General features: G+C 38.3%; 1 protein-coding gene across 14 annotated transcripts in view; it reads right to left on the reverse strand.

Annotated features, from left to right (window-relative positions):
* Positions 1-17,140, reverse strand: part of MAP2K5 (mitogen-activated protein kinase kinase 5) — a 274,973-nt gene that overhangs the window by 132,883 nt on the left and 124,950 nt on the right. The window lies entirely within an intron of this gene.

A 17,140-nucleotide genomic window follows, 5' to 3' on the forward strand; every position in this document is an offset into this window, starting at 1 on the left:
TATGGCAAAAGTGGTCTAGCAGAGACAACTGGTTATATTTAAAACAGCATATAATCTCAACTACACTGACACTGAACAGGAGACAATTTTTTGATGTAACATTTTTTTAAAAATTGTAAATGGGTTAATCTTCTCCTGACCTTCCATCTGGCAAAAGGGTACCACAACAAAGTATTTTGCCAAGAGTAGATACTTAATTCAAATTTCAAGTTCAAACACAGCAACTATTACTGAATCATACTTATGTGACAGGCAATGTGCTAGGCATTTTTTTATACATTAGTTCATTTAGCCTGATAAATGTTATTAGCCTCAGCCTGATAACTGACATTTGAATGTAAATTCCATGAAGGCAGGGACTTTGTCTCTTTTCTTGACTACTGTACTCCCAGCCCCTGAAAGAGTGACAGATATATTTCAAGTGCTCAATAAACATTTGTTGAATGGATGAGAGAATAAAGAATGGAGACCACGAGTACATGTTGTGGTTGAGGATTCTGTTTCAGTGATGTGGGGTGAACTGTAGAGCCTGTCTCTGTAGCAAGCACTTCAGATACCACACACTATAACCTCTATTGGGAGGCTCTAGGAATTCAAGTTGGTATGCACAGGCAAGTGTAAGCTCTTTTTATTGGTATCATCACCCCAAGAAATAAGTTCACAGGGTAGGAGTATACTTTATACCTCTTAAAATGTATCCCTTCCAAGCACAGTATCTTCAGTAATGGATGGCTTTTTAAATGATACATTAAATTTACTAATACATGGCCGGGAGCAGTGGCTTACACCTGTAATCCCAACACTTTGGGAGGCTGAGGCAGGCAGATCACTTGGGGTCAGGAGTTCGGGACTAGCCTGGCCAACATGGAGAAATCTCTACTAAAAATACAAAAATTAGCCAGGCATTGTGGCGGTCATCTGTAATCTCAGCTACTCGGGAGGCTGAGGGAGAAGAATTGCTTCAACCTGGGAAACGGAGGTTGCAGTGAGCTGAGATGGTGCCACTGCACTGTAGTCTGGGCATCAGAGTGAGACTCGTCTCAAAAAAAAAAAAAAAAAAAATTGCTAAGACAAATGTCCCCTTTACCAGCAAGTCCCTGGTCTCTTGGTGTCTAGTTTTCTCTAATTTTTCAACCTAATTCTTATACCACCATCATATTAAACCTTAAATATACCACTTTCACTAAATCATTTCTCTCCTTAAGGAGGAGGTTAAGTATTCTCTGACATGCCTGCCACCAACCAGAACATGAATTCCTTAAGAATAGGGTTGTGCTTTCAAGTGTGCCCCAGCAGTTAGCACAACACATCATAGACAGCCACAGTAGACACTTAAATGTTTGCTGAACTGAAACAAATGTTAGATTCTACATAGTTTGGTCTTATTTTTCAAATCTAGTTCTTATCATGGGCCCTGAGTTTTAAATATTTTTCTTTTGGACAATTTGTTCCTTTATATATTGACATCCTAAACTAGGGATGTACAATCTTTTGGCTTCCCTGGGCCTCATTGGAAGAACTGTCTTGCGCCACATATAAAATACACTAATGATAGTTGACGAGATAGAAAAAAATGGCACACACAAAAAAATCCCATAATGTTTTAACAAAGTTTACAAATTCACGCTGGGCTACACTACTCAAAGCCATCCTGGGGCTCCTGTGGCCCCGTGGAGCATGGGTTGGACAAGTTTGCCCCAAACCATTCTTAAGCCACCACATCAGATGGAGACAGTTAATGAACAAATATTTTGAGCTCCTGGAAGAAGGTGCTGCCTGGAAATTAAGAGGTATGCTAAAAGCAGCAAATCTTTAGTTTCAATCAGATACATCTGACTTAAGTGGATCAATGGAAAGAGAAAATAATAAAACAACAAAACTGCTAAACTATATTCCAAAAGACAAGGTGTAAATAAGAACCTGACTGCATTTTTCCAGCTTTCCAACATTTTTTTAATGTACATGTAAGCCTACTGTATGACTTCTCATATTCTCCCCTCAACCTGGTTTTCAGAAGTACTTTATGTGTGAAAGTAGTAGACATCCAGTCATCCTCAAATCAATCTTTGTATTCCAACAAGACTGTTTTAATCATTGTTTCAAAAGAAAAAAAAAAAACCCTCATTAAGGCTTTGTTCATTCTGTTTTCATCATCTCCCTCCCACCCCCAGGTTTAAAAATCTTTCCTCCATATTTTCCATCTATCTGAATCCTGCCCATCCTTCATCTCAGGCCATCAGTCACTACCTTCCTTGAATTGCTGTAGCGTCTACTGTCTGTACCATTTGTTTGGCAAAGCATATGATTTATGTATGTATGCATGTATTTCAGAGACAGGGTCTTGCTATGTTGCCCAGGCTGACCTCAAACTTTTGAGCTCAAGTGATCCTTCTGCCTCAGCCTCCCGAGTCAATGGGACTACAGGTGTTTGCCACCACACTTGGCTTTGATGACATTTTATACTAAGAGTTATTTAATGTATTTGCTGTTATCAGTATCATCACTCAAAGAATTAAGTTCACAGGGTAGGAGTTTAATTTATACATCTTCAAATGTATCCCTTCTGAGCACAGTATCTCGCTCACTGGTTGAGAGCTTTTAAATGATACATTAAATTTGCTAATATAAATGTCCCCTTTACCAGCAACCTTGAGATAATTTGAACCTAACAGCTCCCTTTAACAAAGTCAATGAATCTGGGCTAGGAGACAGATAACCTGGGTTTTAGTCTTTTTGATCCTGTCACAAATTTGACACATGACTGGCCTTGGCATGTGATGTTTTAGTTTCCAACTCTGTAGGGAGATAACAGTTACCATGTCAATATTTGAGAACTGTGAGGATTAGATGAGATAATGAATGTAAAATTGCTTTTTAAACTGTCCAACATTCTATAAGTATATTATTATTATCAACTGGTAATCAACCAAGCTAGAAAAAGTTGTATATTTCATTCTATTTAGAAAATAACTTCTATTGCTACTGTGGCAATTTAAGCTGTATTTGAGTAAAATACTAGCTCAAAGAAAATAATTTCCAAAGCCCAGTAAGTAGGACTGTAAAACCAATGTAATGTTTATGAGGAAACATTTTTGCCAGACTATATGCACCCTTTCCTCAACAATGCTACTGAGATGGTTTCCCTAGTTTTACACTTGCTCTATTATAGTTTGTGTTCAACACAGCAGCTAAAGTGATCCCTTTAAAACCTAAGTCAGACCACGTCACTTCTTTGCCTAAAACCTCCAAAGCCTTTCCAACTCGGTGCAAAAATGGAAAGTCCTCCCAGAGGTCCCCAAGGCCCGTGTGAGCTGTCCCATACTCTCACCTTGCCACTCTTTTCCATGCCCACTCTGCTTCAGCTCACTGGCCCACCTGCCAGGTATGCTCTTGCTTTGTGGCTCTGTGTCCGTGAAATATTATGCTTCCACAAATTGCATACCTTTGCTTTAGATTTTTGCCTGAAATTTTCTCCTTTGCTTTAGATTCTTACCTTTTTAAGGGAAGCCTTTCCAAACCACCTGGTATGCAGTAGCAGTACCCTCCCAGCTAAGATAATTCCTTTCCCTTTTCTTCTGCTTCAGTGTTCTTAACATTTAGCACCATCAACATGCTGTATTTCTACATATAGATCTGTTAATTCTCAGGACTCCCCTCTTAAAGGGAAGCTCCATGAATGCATACTTGGTCTGTTTTGTTCACTACCACATCTAGAATGGTGTCTGGTACATACACCTCCAGCTAATTTTTGCATTTTTAGTGAGATGGGGGTTTCACCATGCTGCCCAGGCTGGTCTCGAACTACTGACCTCAAGTGATCTGCTTGCCTTAGCCTCCCAAAGTGCTGGGATTACAGGTGTGAGCCATCGTGCCTGGCCATGTTACTATTTTTCTTTCACAATCTGATGATGATTGTTGGATGCTATATCTGCCATTATAATTGAAATAGGTGTCTTGCAAACACTGTACAGTTGTGTCTTGCTCTTTTAAACAGTTTGACATTTGTGCTTTTGATTGGACTGTTTAGATCATTCACACTTAACGTAAGTATTGATATGGCTGGGTTCAACTCTATTTGCCCCATCTGTCCTTTGTTCCTTTTTTTCTTCTTTTCCTGCTTTCTTTTGGGTTAGCTGGGCTAGTTCTTAGCATTCCACTAATCTCTACTACTTGCTTCTAAGCCAGAGGTTGGCAAACTTTTGCTGTAAAGAGAGTTAAAGTAGACATCTCAGGCTTTAAGAGCTATAAGCTTTTTGTGGTAACTTCTCAAATTCTGCTGATGTAGTGCAAATGCAACCATAGGCCACATGGAAATGAATGGCCATGACTATGTTCCAACGCCATTGTGTTAAAAACAGGCAAAGGCCCAATTTTTGCCCATGGGTTGAATTTTGCCAGCCTGTTTGAAGCTTTATTTATTTATGGCTGTTCTAACATTTACAATATGCTATTTTAACTTCTTACAGTCTACCTTCAAGTAATATTAGGGTATTTCATTTATAATGTACAAACCTTACAATAATATATTTCCACTTTCTTCTTCTCATCTTTTATTTTCATACATCTTTCCTCTATGTACACTGTAAGCTCCATAATATAATGTCTTTATTTTCCCTTTACATAATTATATTTTAAAGACATTTAAAAGTGAGAAAAAATCTTTTTATTTATCCATGATTTGTGAAACTATTTATTCTTTTGTGTAGATCTAACCATCCATCATCAGTTTCCTTCATCCTAAATAACTTCCTTTAACATTTTTTTGTAATGCTGGTCTACTGGCAATGAATTCTCTCATATTCGTCTGAAAAAGTCTTTATTTAGCTGTTTATTTTTGGAAAATGTATTTGCTGGGCACAGAATTCTGGAATAACTTTTTTCTTTCAACATTTTAAAGATGTCCTTCCATTATCTTCTGGCTTGCATTGCTTGTGACAAGAAGTCGGCTGTCATTCTTATCTTTGTTTCTCTACTTAATGTGCTCTGTTTTCTATGAATATTTTTAAGATTTTCTTTTTAGTCACTGGTTATCAAAATTTTGATTTTGATGTGCTTTGGTGTGGTTCTGTGTTCATCCTGGTTAGAGTTCTTGAGTTCTTAGATCTGTGGACTTATAGGCTTCACCAAATTTGGAAAGTTTTCAGCTATTATTTCTTCAAACTATTTTTTGTTTCCTTTTCTCTTTCCTCTCCTTTTGAGATTCCACTTACACATACGTCTTAGACTTCTTGATAGTGTCTCAAAGATTGTTAAGATTGTACTCATGTAAAAAAATATTTTTTCTAGTAGTAGGAATGAGTAATTTTGTAGTAATTTTGGATAATTTCTAGATCTTTAACCTCAAGATCACAATAATTTCTTCTGTAGTGTCTAATCCAGTTAATTCATTAATGAAATTTTAATTTCAGATATTTTTTGTAATTGAAAAATAAATGTTCAACTTGTCTTCCTTTTATCTCATTATGCTCATGTTTCTTTGTCTTCCATTTATCTCATTATGCTCATGTTTCCTATGAATTCCTTGAGCAGATACAGTTTTTATAAAAACTATTCTAAAGTTCTGTCTGCAAAGTCCATTATTTCTGGTGTGTATGTGGGAGGGGGGCATCTATTTCCACTGATTGATTTTTTTTTCCCGGTTATAGTCTTTCATCCATAATCAGAAGAAAAAGTCTTTGCTTGTCTACTTTTTATGTGGATGTTCAATGTTGTGGATCTTGTGTTGTCAAGTGCTGGATTTTATTGTAATCCAGTGTGTTGGACTTGATACTGGCAAGTAGTATAGCTGCTGAATACTGACAGCTGAATCATTTTGAGGCTGATTTTAGAGCTTTTATTTTAGGAGAGTTGAGAGTAACCCCTATTACAGGGCTAGTTTAGCCCCACTGCTAAAGCATAATCCTTCTAATGTCTTTCTTGAGTTCTTCAATGTGTTTAATGAGGCCTCTCTACACTGGATTATTGGAATTTAAAAGATTCCCAACTTTGTATAAGTTTTGGGAATTGTTCAGCTTACAGTTCCCCAGAAATTTTCTTTTCTAAACAGTAGTTGCTGTCTAGCTTTGTAGGATTTCACTCTATAAATGCTGGTATTAGGCCAGACACAAGGAAACGCCTATGCAATTTCTAGAGCTCTTTCTCTGCATATTCCTGCCTTTCTAGGACTCTGCTCTGTAAATTCTAGCCATTTTTGGTCTCCTCAAACTCCAAATTCTGTCTCTTCAGCTCAGTAAGACCTTTGAGCTTTGTTTGGGTTTCTGTGCAGAAAGCTTGGGTGATTATAGGACTCACTTCATTTGTTTCTATTCTCTCAGGGATCACTATCTCACATTGCCTGTTGTCTAAAGTTTGAAGATAACTGTTTCACTATTTTGTCCAGTTTCCTAATTATTTTTGGTGGAAGGCAAATCGCACAGCAGTGATTCCATGGGCAGAAGTAGAAGTATCTGTTTTTTTTTTTTTTTTTTTTTTTTTGAGACGGAGCCTTGCTCTTGAAACCCAGGCTAAAGTGCAATGACATGACCTCGGCTTACTGTAACATCCAATGCCGGGGTTCAAGCTTCTCCTGCCTCAGCCTCCCAAGTAGCTAGGATTACAGGAACCCACCAACACGCCCGGTTAATTTTTGTACTTTTAGTAGAGATGGGGTTTCGCCATGTTGGCCAGGCTGGTCTCAAACTCCTGACCTCAGGTAATCCGCCTGCCTTGGCCTCCCAAAGTGCTGGGATTATAGGCATGAGCCACCACACCCAGCCAACCTACAACTCTTAAGAATAGCTCCAGGGGCCAGGTGCAGTGGCTCGTACCTGTAATCCCAGCACTTTGGGAGGCCAAGGTGGGTGGATCATGAGGTCAGGAGATCGAGACCAGCCTGGCCAACATGGCGAAACCTGTCTTCACTAAAAATATAAAAAATTAGCTGGGCATGGTGGCGTGTGCCTGTAGTCCCAGCTACCTGGGAGGCTGAGGGCTGAGGTAGGAGAATAGCTTAAACCAGGGAGGCGGAGGTTGCAGTGAGCTGAGATTGCACCACTGCACTCCAGCATGGCGACAGAACAAGACTCTATCTTAAAAAAAAAAAAAAATAGCTCCAGGAACACTGAAATGATTTGATTTTTTTTCTTGTTTGTTTTCAGCTTCACTCGAAGCCATAGACAATAGCACAACAGATTAGGCAGAAAGATTACTTTTAAGGAGGTAGTTATATTTATGCTTATTTTAATGCAATATCAAGTTATGGAAAACAAACAGCAATTGAAGGCATACAGCTTTTCATTCAGCTCACTTAAAAACATCACAGCCTTTCTTCTGTAAGCAAAGCACAGAAAAGATGAGTCATTAAAGTGACTGATTATAAATGGCAATCATCAGGGCAGATGTAAGTCATTTTGGTTTAATCAGGCCATTAATTATTAGGGTTTATCAATTAGTTTTATTGAAGGCAAGGGAGCTCAAATGAATACTAGGGCATTGATTTTAACTGTGACATTTTCTCAAAGAAAATACAAATGAGGTGTGTTGAAGCCTGGAATTATGGGTCCTTTTCATAGCACTAAAGAGAAATAAGTTTCTTCTACCGCAACACATAAACCTTTAGTGAAAAAGCAAACTAACTTATTCTCCTTTTGCATTAAAAATGAAATACCATGTTTAGGTGTTTCCTAATTTAAGGTTTAGGTTTAAGTTATCTTGGCCAAGAGATGAATATCATTTTGGAAATAGTAAGATAAAGGTACAACACAAAGTGACTCGTTTTTAATATCCAATACTCCTTATCTTTTTCATTTTAAAAGATTTAGTCATTTTATGCAGTAGGCTTTTATAGGCATCAAAATAGATTCCTGTGGGTCAGATTCCCTTAAGGGAAGCAGAGTGATGCCCTGGAAAGTGCCCCTGCATACGGACTGTGAGACCGCACGAATCATTTAAACCTCTCTGAGCATACATGTATGTGTGAGTGTGTGTACTCACAACACTCACATGCTCAGTGTTGAGCACACAATTTCACTTAATTCTCATAACAATCCTGAATTCTCACTGACAACCTTGCCAGTGTCAGAAGATTAGATATCATCCCTGATCTTGTATATCATATCCTGTATATCATATACTGATATCTGATATCTTGATATCTGATCTTCCTACATTGACAAGGATGTTAAGAGAATGAAGTGAGCCCGTGTGCTTAGCACTGCTGGCACAGAGCTAGAGGTCAGTGAAATGTTGAATGAATCAAATGAATGGGAAAAACATTTTGTAAACTTGAATGTACCAAATATACTATAAAGCTACTGCTTTGTAGAATCGGTAATGATGACTTCCACTCTAGGAAATCAGGATGTGGATCATTTAATACACTGGCTCATATCCAAATGCTAAATGAGGTTAACTTTCATTATACCAGCTCCACCTGAAGGCAGGCTTCTTCTAGGATAGCAAGTGTGTTCAGCTGGGATCACAGAAGAGTTAACATTATACAATCACAACATGTGTCTCCTGTCACATTATTGTCCCACTCCTTCAGTGAGATTTCACAGCAAGCTGGGCTTTTTAACAATGATGCAATAAATCTTTGAGTTGCAGCAGTGACAGCCCAAGTAGATAATAGGTGGTTATGATGCAGTTCCATCCAATAACTTGAAGTGCTTAGATGATTATTAGAAAAATATCAGGGAGCAAAAATAATGGAAGAGTTTATTAAAAGGACCTTCAGTCATGCTAAGGATAACAGTAGGTGGTTTTAGGTAAATAAAAATCAGCCTCAAAGTGTCCTTAAAAATTAAGCATAAACCTATTACATAACCTTTGTAGTCACTATGTGGTCATTTTCCTACTCTATCTTTAACAAAGTATGAAACATTGGTTCATTACACTAATCATACACTATATACCAACGGTAAAATAATTATTTCTTCTCAAATCTGATATGTGCTAGATGGCCTGATAAACTATGATTTACAAATATTTAAAGAAACATACCAATTCCACTCCTAGGTATTTACTCAAGAGAAATAAAAATACAGAATCACAAAAAGACTTGTGTATGAAAAGTAGTATTATTCATAATCGTCCCAAAGTGGATACAATGCCAAATGTCCCTCTACTAGTAAATAAGCAGATAAAATGTGATACATCCATACAACGGAATACTATTCAACAATAAAAAGGAATGAACTGCAGACACATGCTATAACACAGACTCATCTCAAAAACATCATGCTAAGTGAAAGAAGTCAGGCACAAAGATTTCATGTGGTATGATTCTGCTTATACAAAATGTCCAGAAAAGGCAAATCTTTTCTAAGAGTCAGAAAGTAAATTAGTGGTTCCCTGGGGCTGAGGACAGGAGCAGGGATTGACTGCAAATGAGCATGAGGATACTTTTTTGGGGTGATGACGATGTTCTAAAACTGGAATATGGTTATGGTTGCACAACTTTATAAACTTAGTAGAAATCACTGAATTGAGTAGGTGAATTTTATGGCATGCAAATTATATATCAAGAAAGCTGTTTTAAAAAATCAACCTCAAAACACAACTTGATTTCTCATTACCATTACTAATTAATTACTAATAAATAAATTGATAATCCATAGTTTCTGCAGGTGCTTTTGTGGTCACTGTGGTCACTCTCCTACTCTATAACAAAGTATGAAAGATCAGTTAATTACATATAATATACTATATATCAATGGTAAAATGGTTATTTCCTCTTAGAACTGATATGCACTAGGCCTGATAAACTGTGATTACAAATATTTAAACAAAGATACTAATTTTAAAATGTTACTTTTGTGTATTTAAGATTATTTCCAAAAATGACTAAGGCTATGTTTATAAAATGTAAAAACAACTGATTCAAACATGAAAAATTTGATCCACCAACCAGAGTTGCCTCAATAACTGTAAGTAACTGCTCTGATTTTCAGGCTGGACTGACTGATTTTTTTTTCCCCCACTGAATTGACCAAATCATCTGTGGAAATTGGTATCATGTTGAGACAACCCATGTTGCCACCCATAACTGCTTCGTGCAGGAAACTGTATTTTTACACATTCTGCACCAATTAGCCATTAAACAATCCACAGAAACAGCATCAAGCAGAAGCTTGCTAACAAAGGCCAGAGCCTCAAGAGCATATGCTTTCCTGAAGTCTTCACAAAAGGGCTCCTCCGCCCACTGCCCAGCCCCTGCCCCCAGCACAATCAGGGGTCAGGGTGGGAGTTTACCCTTGGCTAGGATCTGGCTGGGTGCCAAGGGGGCTGTTCAAAACAAATAAAAGCTCCTTCACAAAACTACAGTTGGAGTTACTTAATGAGCTTTGTATAGGGACCCAAATGGTAATTTCCTGGAAAGATTCCTTTTTTTTTTTTTTGAGATGGAGTCTCACTGGGTCGCCAGGCTCGAGTGCAGTGGCACGATCTCATCTCACTGCAACCTCCAACTCCTGGGTGCAAGCGATTCTCCTGCCTCAGCCTCCTGAGTAGCTGGGACTACAGGTGCCCACCACCACGCCCCACTAATTTTTGTATTTTTAGTAGAGATGAGGTTGCTCCATATTGGCCAGGCTGGTCTCAAACTCCTGATCTCATGATCTGATCACCTCAACTTCCCAAAGCATTGAGATTACAGGCATGAGCCACTGCGCCCGGTGTCTGGTAAGATCAGTTCTAAAGAAAATTGTGATTTTGTATCAGCTATATGCTTTCTTCTGTCAGAAAAGAAAAATCATACCAACTGAGGATTCCCTTTTTGCTGTGACCTATTCACATCAGGTGCTGTTGGTATCTCCAACTTCTACTTCTTTTTGGTCTTTGTTTTGTTTCATACTTAAAACACTTAATTTGCTCTAAACTTTTACATGTCTCACTGAATGCTCTTAGAAACAGACATGGTACAATTCTTACAGAAACATTTTTAAATGTGGCATGTGGCTGTTGTGGGATTATAATGGAAGCAGAAATAAACTTCTCTTCAACTTTTTCCCCCCATAAAGCAGTTACACTGTGTGAATACCAGGAAGCCACTCTCAGTTTACCAGGAGCCAGAGGGTGCATTAGCAGGTCTCCACTCCTAGTAACCTCTCCTAGCACTGTGCCTGGGATCTTCAGCAATGTTCTTTCATTATGTTTAATTGTCTTATGAAAAGAAAAAAACCCAATATATCTATCTAGTTATTTCTTGGGGACTGCGTTCTAATGAATGAGAACAGCAGGTACAATTAAATATAGACTATGCTGACATTCTGCATTACAAATTCATCTGTGCACAACAGGAACATACTTAAGAGAAAACCACAATGCAATATAAAAGTTATTCTAATGACTCCATTACATAATAAAGGGTAGGTCATCCAAATATTCTTGCAAAGCCTTAAATAAAATTAAACAACATAATTAGCCATCCTCAATGGCAGTTATTGCCTAGAGTCTCATGATTCGGTTCAGAATGGAGGCAACAAACGTGGCTTTCCTTCTTCAATAAAGGCAGGGGACCTGGGGCATTTACGAGATTAATAACACGGGCAAAAAGGCCTGAGCTTCTCAATTCTCCCTCTCTTAATCCTTTCGTAGTAAGTAAAAGAGATTTCCTTCTAAAGTGGTGAATCTTAGATTCCTACCTGTGATATGTACATATTCTGGTCAGTGTTTAGGAAAAGCCAGGTCTGGAGGAATGTGTACCTGCACAACCTACTTCCCCAAGTCTAAGATACCACTGACTGTTAAGATTCCTCTTGACTGTAAAAGCTTTTTGGGGAAAAAGGAAAGAAAACAAAGGAGCACCACATTATATGCATAAATAAGATGTAAGACAGCAGACTTGACTTGGAGTGGTGTGTCCAGAAGACTAATCCTGGTAATTTGTTTTAAATAAATAACAAAAAATTATGGTAGATAACACTTACTTGGCACTTAATATATACCAGGAACTGGGCTAAATACATTATTATCATATGCATTACCTCATTCAATTCTCATTATAACCCTTGAGATAGGTACTATTATTAACCCCATTTTACAGAGGAGGAAATTGAGGTTCAAATTAATGAAATTACTTGCCCAAGGACACAAAACTAGAGGCTTTGACTAGTTAAGCTCTTAAGCCTTAACAAACTGCATTATATTTATAAGCTAAATCTTATTGGAACCAATAGGATGGATCATCCCAGCTTTGGCAGTGAATAGTTGGGTGATCTTGGGAATTTCACAAAGAAAACAGCCCAGAAGTTTTAAGTTCTTTATACCCACAGGCTAATTTTCTTTTTTTTTTTTTTTTGAGACGGAGTCTCGCTCTGTCGCCCAGGCTGGAGTGCAGTGGCCGGATCTCAGCTCACTGCAAGCTCCGCCTCCCGGGTTTACACCATTCTCCTGCCTCAGCCTCCTGAGTAGCTGGGACTACAGGCGCCCACCACCGCGCCTGGCTAGTTTTTTTTTGTGTATTTTTTAGTAGAGACGGGACTTCACCATGTTAGCCAGGATGGTCTCGATCTTCTGACCTCGTGATCCGCCCGCCTCGGCCTCCCAAAGTGCTGGGATTACAGGCTTGAGCCACCGCGCCCGGCCCTCACAGGCTAATTTTCTAAGAAAAGGAGATGTAACAGGAAAGTTTGAGGAACGTTCTAACTATTCCCTCTCACTTAACTTCTTGCTTCTTTTCTTGAGAAATAATTATTTGACATAATAATAGCTGTTATATGCCAGGTACGATGCTATGACCTCAAATAAGTTAAGAAGCTGACCCAAGGTCACATAGCTAAGATGAATTAAGAGGAAGAACCAGAACTTAAACCTGGGTCTGAACCTAAAACTAGAGCTTTTCCATTAGGCCACCAACCACTTTCCTAAGACTTTTTCTTATGATATTTCCTATAACTAAGCAAGTTTTTTAGGCTGCTTGAGCCTTGATTTCTTCACCTAAGAATGGGGATACAACGATACCTCCTCAAAAGGTTATTATAACAAATAAAATTATACATACAAGAGAGCTAACACAGTAGCATATACAAGGTACTCAATAAATGACAATATTAGTAAAATGATTAATATTGTTATCATTATGATTGCACCCAATCCAGAAGGAACTTAATCTTCCACCAGCAAAAGAGTAGATTGGATTTCCATGGTGCTGATCACCTTCAACCATGCCTTTAGAGAAAGGAAGAGACATGGAGAGCTCTTCCAACTGCTAAAGCTGTCTGTCCATTCTGCTTGGCAAAATGTCCCAAGGATAAATCTCTTACTTTAATACGAGAAAGGGGAACAAAAGATGACTTCTAATTTAGCCACATTACAAAAATTTCAGGAGACAAACATTGTCCTCAGAAAATTATGATTCAATGTATTCATCCAACAAATATCCACTGGCAAAAAATCAATGCCATAAATTCCTCTACCAACAGAAATGACCCTATCATTCATCATACAGGTGCTCTCTCTCTCTCCCTCTGATAAGCTCCTAAACTTCAGGCTTGTGTCAGAGACAAAGCAATGATCAGAGCTATCTGTGGGGCTTGGTGAATCAAACATTCATCCACACTCTGGGGGCATCCTGCTGGGTGGTTGGACAGAAGCTTACCCTAATGGATACTATAAAGACTGGTGAGCCAAAACACACAACGATCACACAATCTGCTTCAAATCCCAATCCCCTGCAAGGCAGAAAGTTTTCAGAGATGGGGACTGGGGAAATAACTACCCTCTTCCATTTGCATTTGTTCCTTGAATGACACAGGACGTCTTTCCTTCTTTCTCCTCTAAGGCTTCCATTGATAATTCATTTTCAGAATGGAAGAGGGCAATTTCCCTCTTACTGATTTCCTAAAAGGGATGACTCTGCCTATGATCAAATCCTACCACAGAAGCATGGGAGAGAGAAAAACTAAGTCCAGGACAACCTCTCTGATTAAGCTGTCCAGAGTCTGAATACAAGCAACTATAGAAAGATGATATATTCTCTTTTTGTTGTTTACATTAAGCTTTTAATTTTGAGATAACTAGAGATTTACATAGTTATCTCAAAGTTTACGTTTACAATGGTAAGAAACAACCCAGAGATCTCCTGTGTACCCTCCATCCAGTTTCCCCTAATGGTAACATCTTATAAAACTATAGTATAGTATCACAACCAGGGTATTGACACCGATGGTCAAGATGGAGAACATTTCCATCACCATGAGGATTCCTTGTCTTGCTCCATTGTAAACATTCCCTCTGTCTCCCATCTCATTAGCCCCTGGTAACCACTAATGTGCTCTCTCCATTTCTATAATTTTGTAATCTCAAGAATATTATACAAATGGAATCATACACTATGTAACCTTCGTGACTGGCTTTTTCACTCAGCATAATGACCTGGAGATTCATCCAGGTTGTGTGCATCAAGAGTTCACGCCTTTCTATTGCTGAGCAGTAATCCATGGTATAAATGCCCACCGCTTGTTTAACCATTCACCTGCTGGAGGACATCTGAGTTGTTTCCAGTTTTTGGCTATGATGAATAGAGCTGCAATAAACACTTGTGTACAGGTTTTTGTGTGAACAGAAGTCTTCATTTCTCTGGGATAAATGCCCAGGGATACAATTGCTGGGGTCATATGGTAGTGGCATGTCTAGCTTTTTTTTTTTTTTAATGTCAGCAGTGGAGGTGTATCATTTTACATTCCTACCAGCAATGTATTAGTGATCTAATTTTTCTGCATCCTCATTTGCTGTTGTTACTATCTTTTATTTTAGCCATTCTGACAGGTATGTCTCATGGTGGTTTTAATTTGCATTTCCCTAAAGGCTAATGATATTGAACATCTTTTTCATGTGCTTATTTGCCATCTGTGTATACTCTTCAGTGGAATGTCTCTTTGTGTCTTTGCCCATTTTCTAATTGGATTGTTTGTTTTTCTACCATTGAGTTTTGAGAGTTCTTTATATATTCTAGGCACATATTCTTTTAAAAGAATACTTTTAAGACATGTAGCGTTTCTTGTTTCTTGAAAATCACAACGTACTACAAAGACGGAAATACCCCGTGATCACCCAAGGTGAATATAATGAATGAACAATATGGGGAAAGAGGCTTAATTTCTCGAGATGTTCATTTGTGTGGGTAGTGTCAGAGTTGGAGAAAAACCAACAACCTAGAGTCATAGTTTGTTTAGCCTGTTAATGGGCTAAGTCTTTTCTCTTTTCAAAAACATAAACATTCACAAGTTATAATCTACTATAGCGCTGAATGTGATTAATATTTATTATATTTAAAGGACAATATGGAAATGATTTTTACACAGGAGATAAGGTGCTGTCAACACTAGCACTTGCATAACATAAATGCCTCCTTCCAGACCCATCTGATTAAACAGCCTCAGAGCTCAGGGAAGGAAGTATGCACATGCTAGCTCTCTCATCATTACACATGGCAACATAAAACCTACTGGGAATTACTCCTTTTTTTTTGAGACAGAGTCTCACTCTGTTGCCCAGGCTGGAGTGCAGTGGCACACTCTCGGCTTACTGCAAGCTCCACCTCCCAGGTTCACACCATTCTCCTGCCTCAGCCTCCTGAGTAGCTGGGACTACAAGCGCCCACCACCACGCCCGACTAATTTTTTGTATTTTCAGTAGAGATGGGGTTTCATGGTGTTAGCCAGGATGGTCTCAATCTCCTGACCTCGTGATCCGCCCACCTCGGCCTCCCAAAGTGCTAGGATTACATGCACGAGCCACCGCACCCAGCTGGGAATGACTCCTTTTAAATTGACTTAGGTAACTCAAACACTAACCAGTTCTTTTAAAAGACTGTTTGGGGCCGGGCACGGTGGCTCACGCCTGTAATCCCAGCACTTTGGGAGGCCGAGACGGGTGGATCACGAGGTCAGGAGATGGAGACCAGCCTGGCTAACACGGTGAAACCCCGTCTCTACTAAAAATACAAAAAATTACCTGGGCATGGAGGCACGTGCATGTAGTCCCCGCTACTTGGGAGGCCGGAGTAGGAGAATCGTTGGAACCTGGGAGGCGGAGCTTGCAGTGAGCCAAGATTGTGCCATTGCCCTCCAGCCTGGGCCGCAGAGTGAGACTCTGTCTCAAAAAAACAAACAAACAAAAACTGTTTGATCCTCCAGAAAGCAAAAATATGTCATAGGTTATTTCAAAATTCACTATAATGTATAGTTAAGCACAAATTATGTAGATCTCTGCAAAAAAGACTGTTACAAAGCTTTATGCAAATTATATCTTTTAATAAATCATTAAAAATTAATCAGGTTAGTTTTCTATTGATAGCAATGCTTTCCAAGAATTCTTTTGTTTAAGAATCATTTTATCCGGAAAATAATCATTCCCTAATTTATTTTTGCCACAAATCCCAACTCTTACACGCACTAACATATTATTTTAACTACCACCTTGACATTGAAATTTCTTTCCTAAGGAATTCAAAGTCTTACCTCTACCAAACCATTTCTCTTTTCCCATTTAATAAATATAACAAAATAATTTTGGAATATAATACAAATATTCTTATAACATTTTTAATCTTAAAATTTATACTGATTCTGCTTAAAGGACAATATCAAATATAGAACATTTATCTGCCTACACTCTTTTGAACTGTTAACCTCTCACCTTCCAATTTTCTTCAAAATTCCTTCCTTAAAAAGGATGCCCTTAGATGGGACTGTCTTAATACTTCATTTTCAGTGTCCCTGATACTTTAAAAACAGTTACCCTTAAAGATGCCTTTTGATTTGATTACATCAGTCTGGTTTAGAAAGCAACATTTTCTTAGCTAAGGTACACAGCTTTAATTCTCAATTATTTGTTTTATACTTTACTCTCTTATCTTCAGTTTTAAAACATTTCATATTTCCTAGAATTTCCCCCTTTGAAGGAATACCTTAAATAATTTATATACATTAAGCACCCAGAACAGTGCCTGGTACAGAGTACATGCTTAATAAATAGTCATTATTGTTATTATTTTCATCACAAAATCTACTCTTGGAAATTCTCCCCTTTTCTCTTTCTTTTCCTTTATGTCTCTCTGCTTTGCTTTGTTCCCCACCTTATCAACATGTCACACTTCCTTCAGCCATGAAATCACAGAACCCAGAACCTTAGCTCTTGAAGGAATCTGAGTGATCACTCA

This window comes from Papio anubis, chromosome 7 (genome assembly GCF_008728515.1).
Source record: "Papio anubis isolate 15944 chromosome 7, Panubis1.0, whole genome shotgun sequence".
Classification (NCBI taxonomy): domain Eukaryota; kingdom Metazoa; phylum Chordata; class Mammalia; order Primates; family Cercopithecidae; genus Papio; species Papio anubis.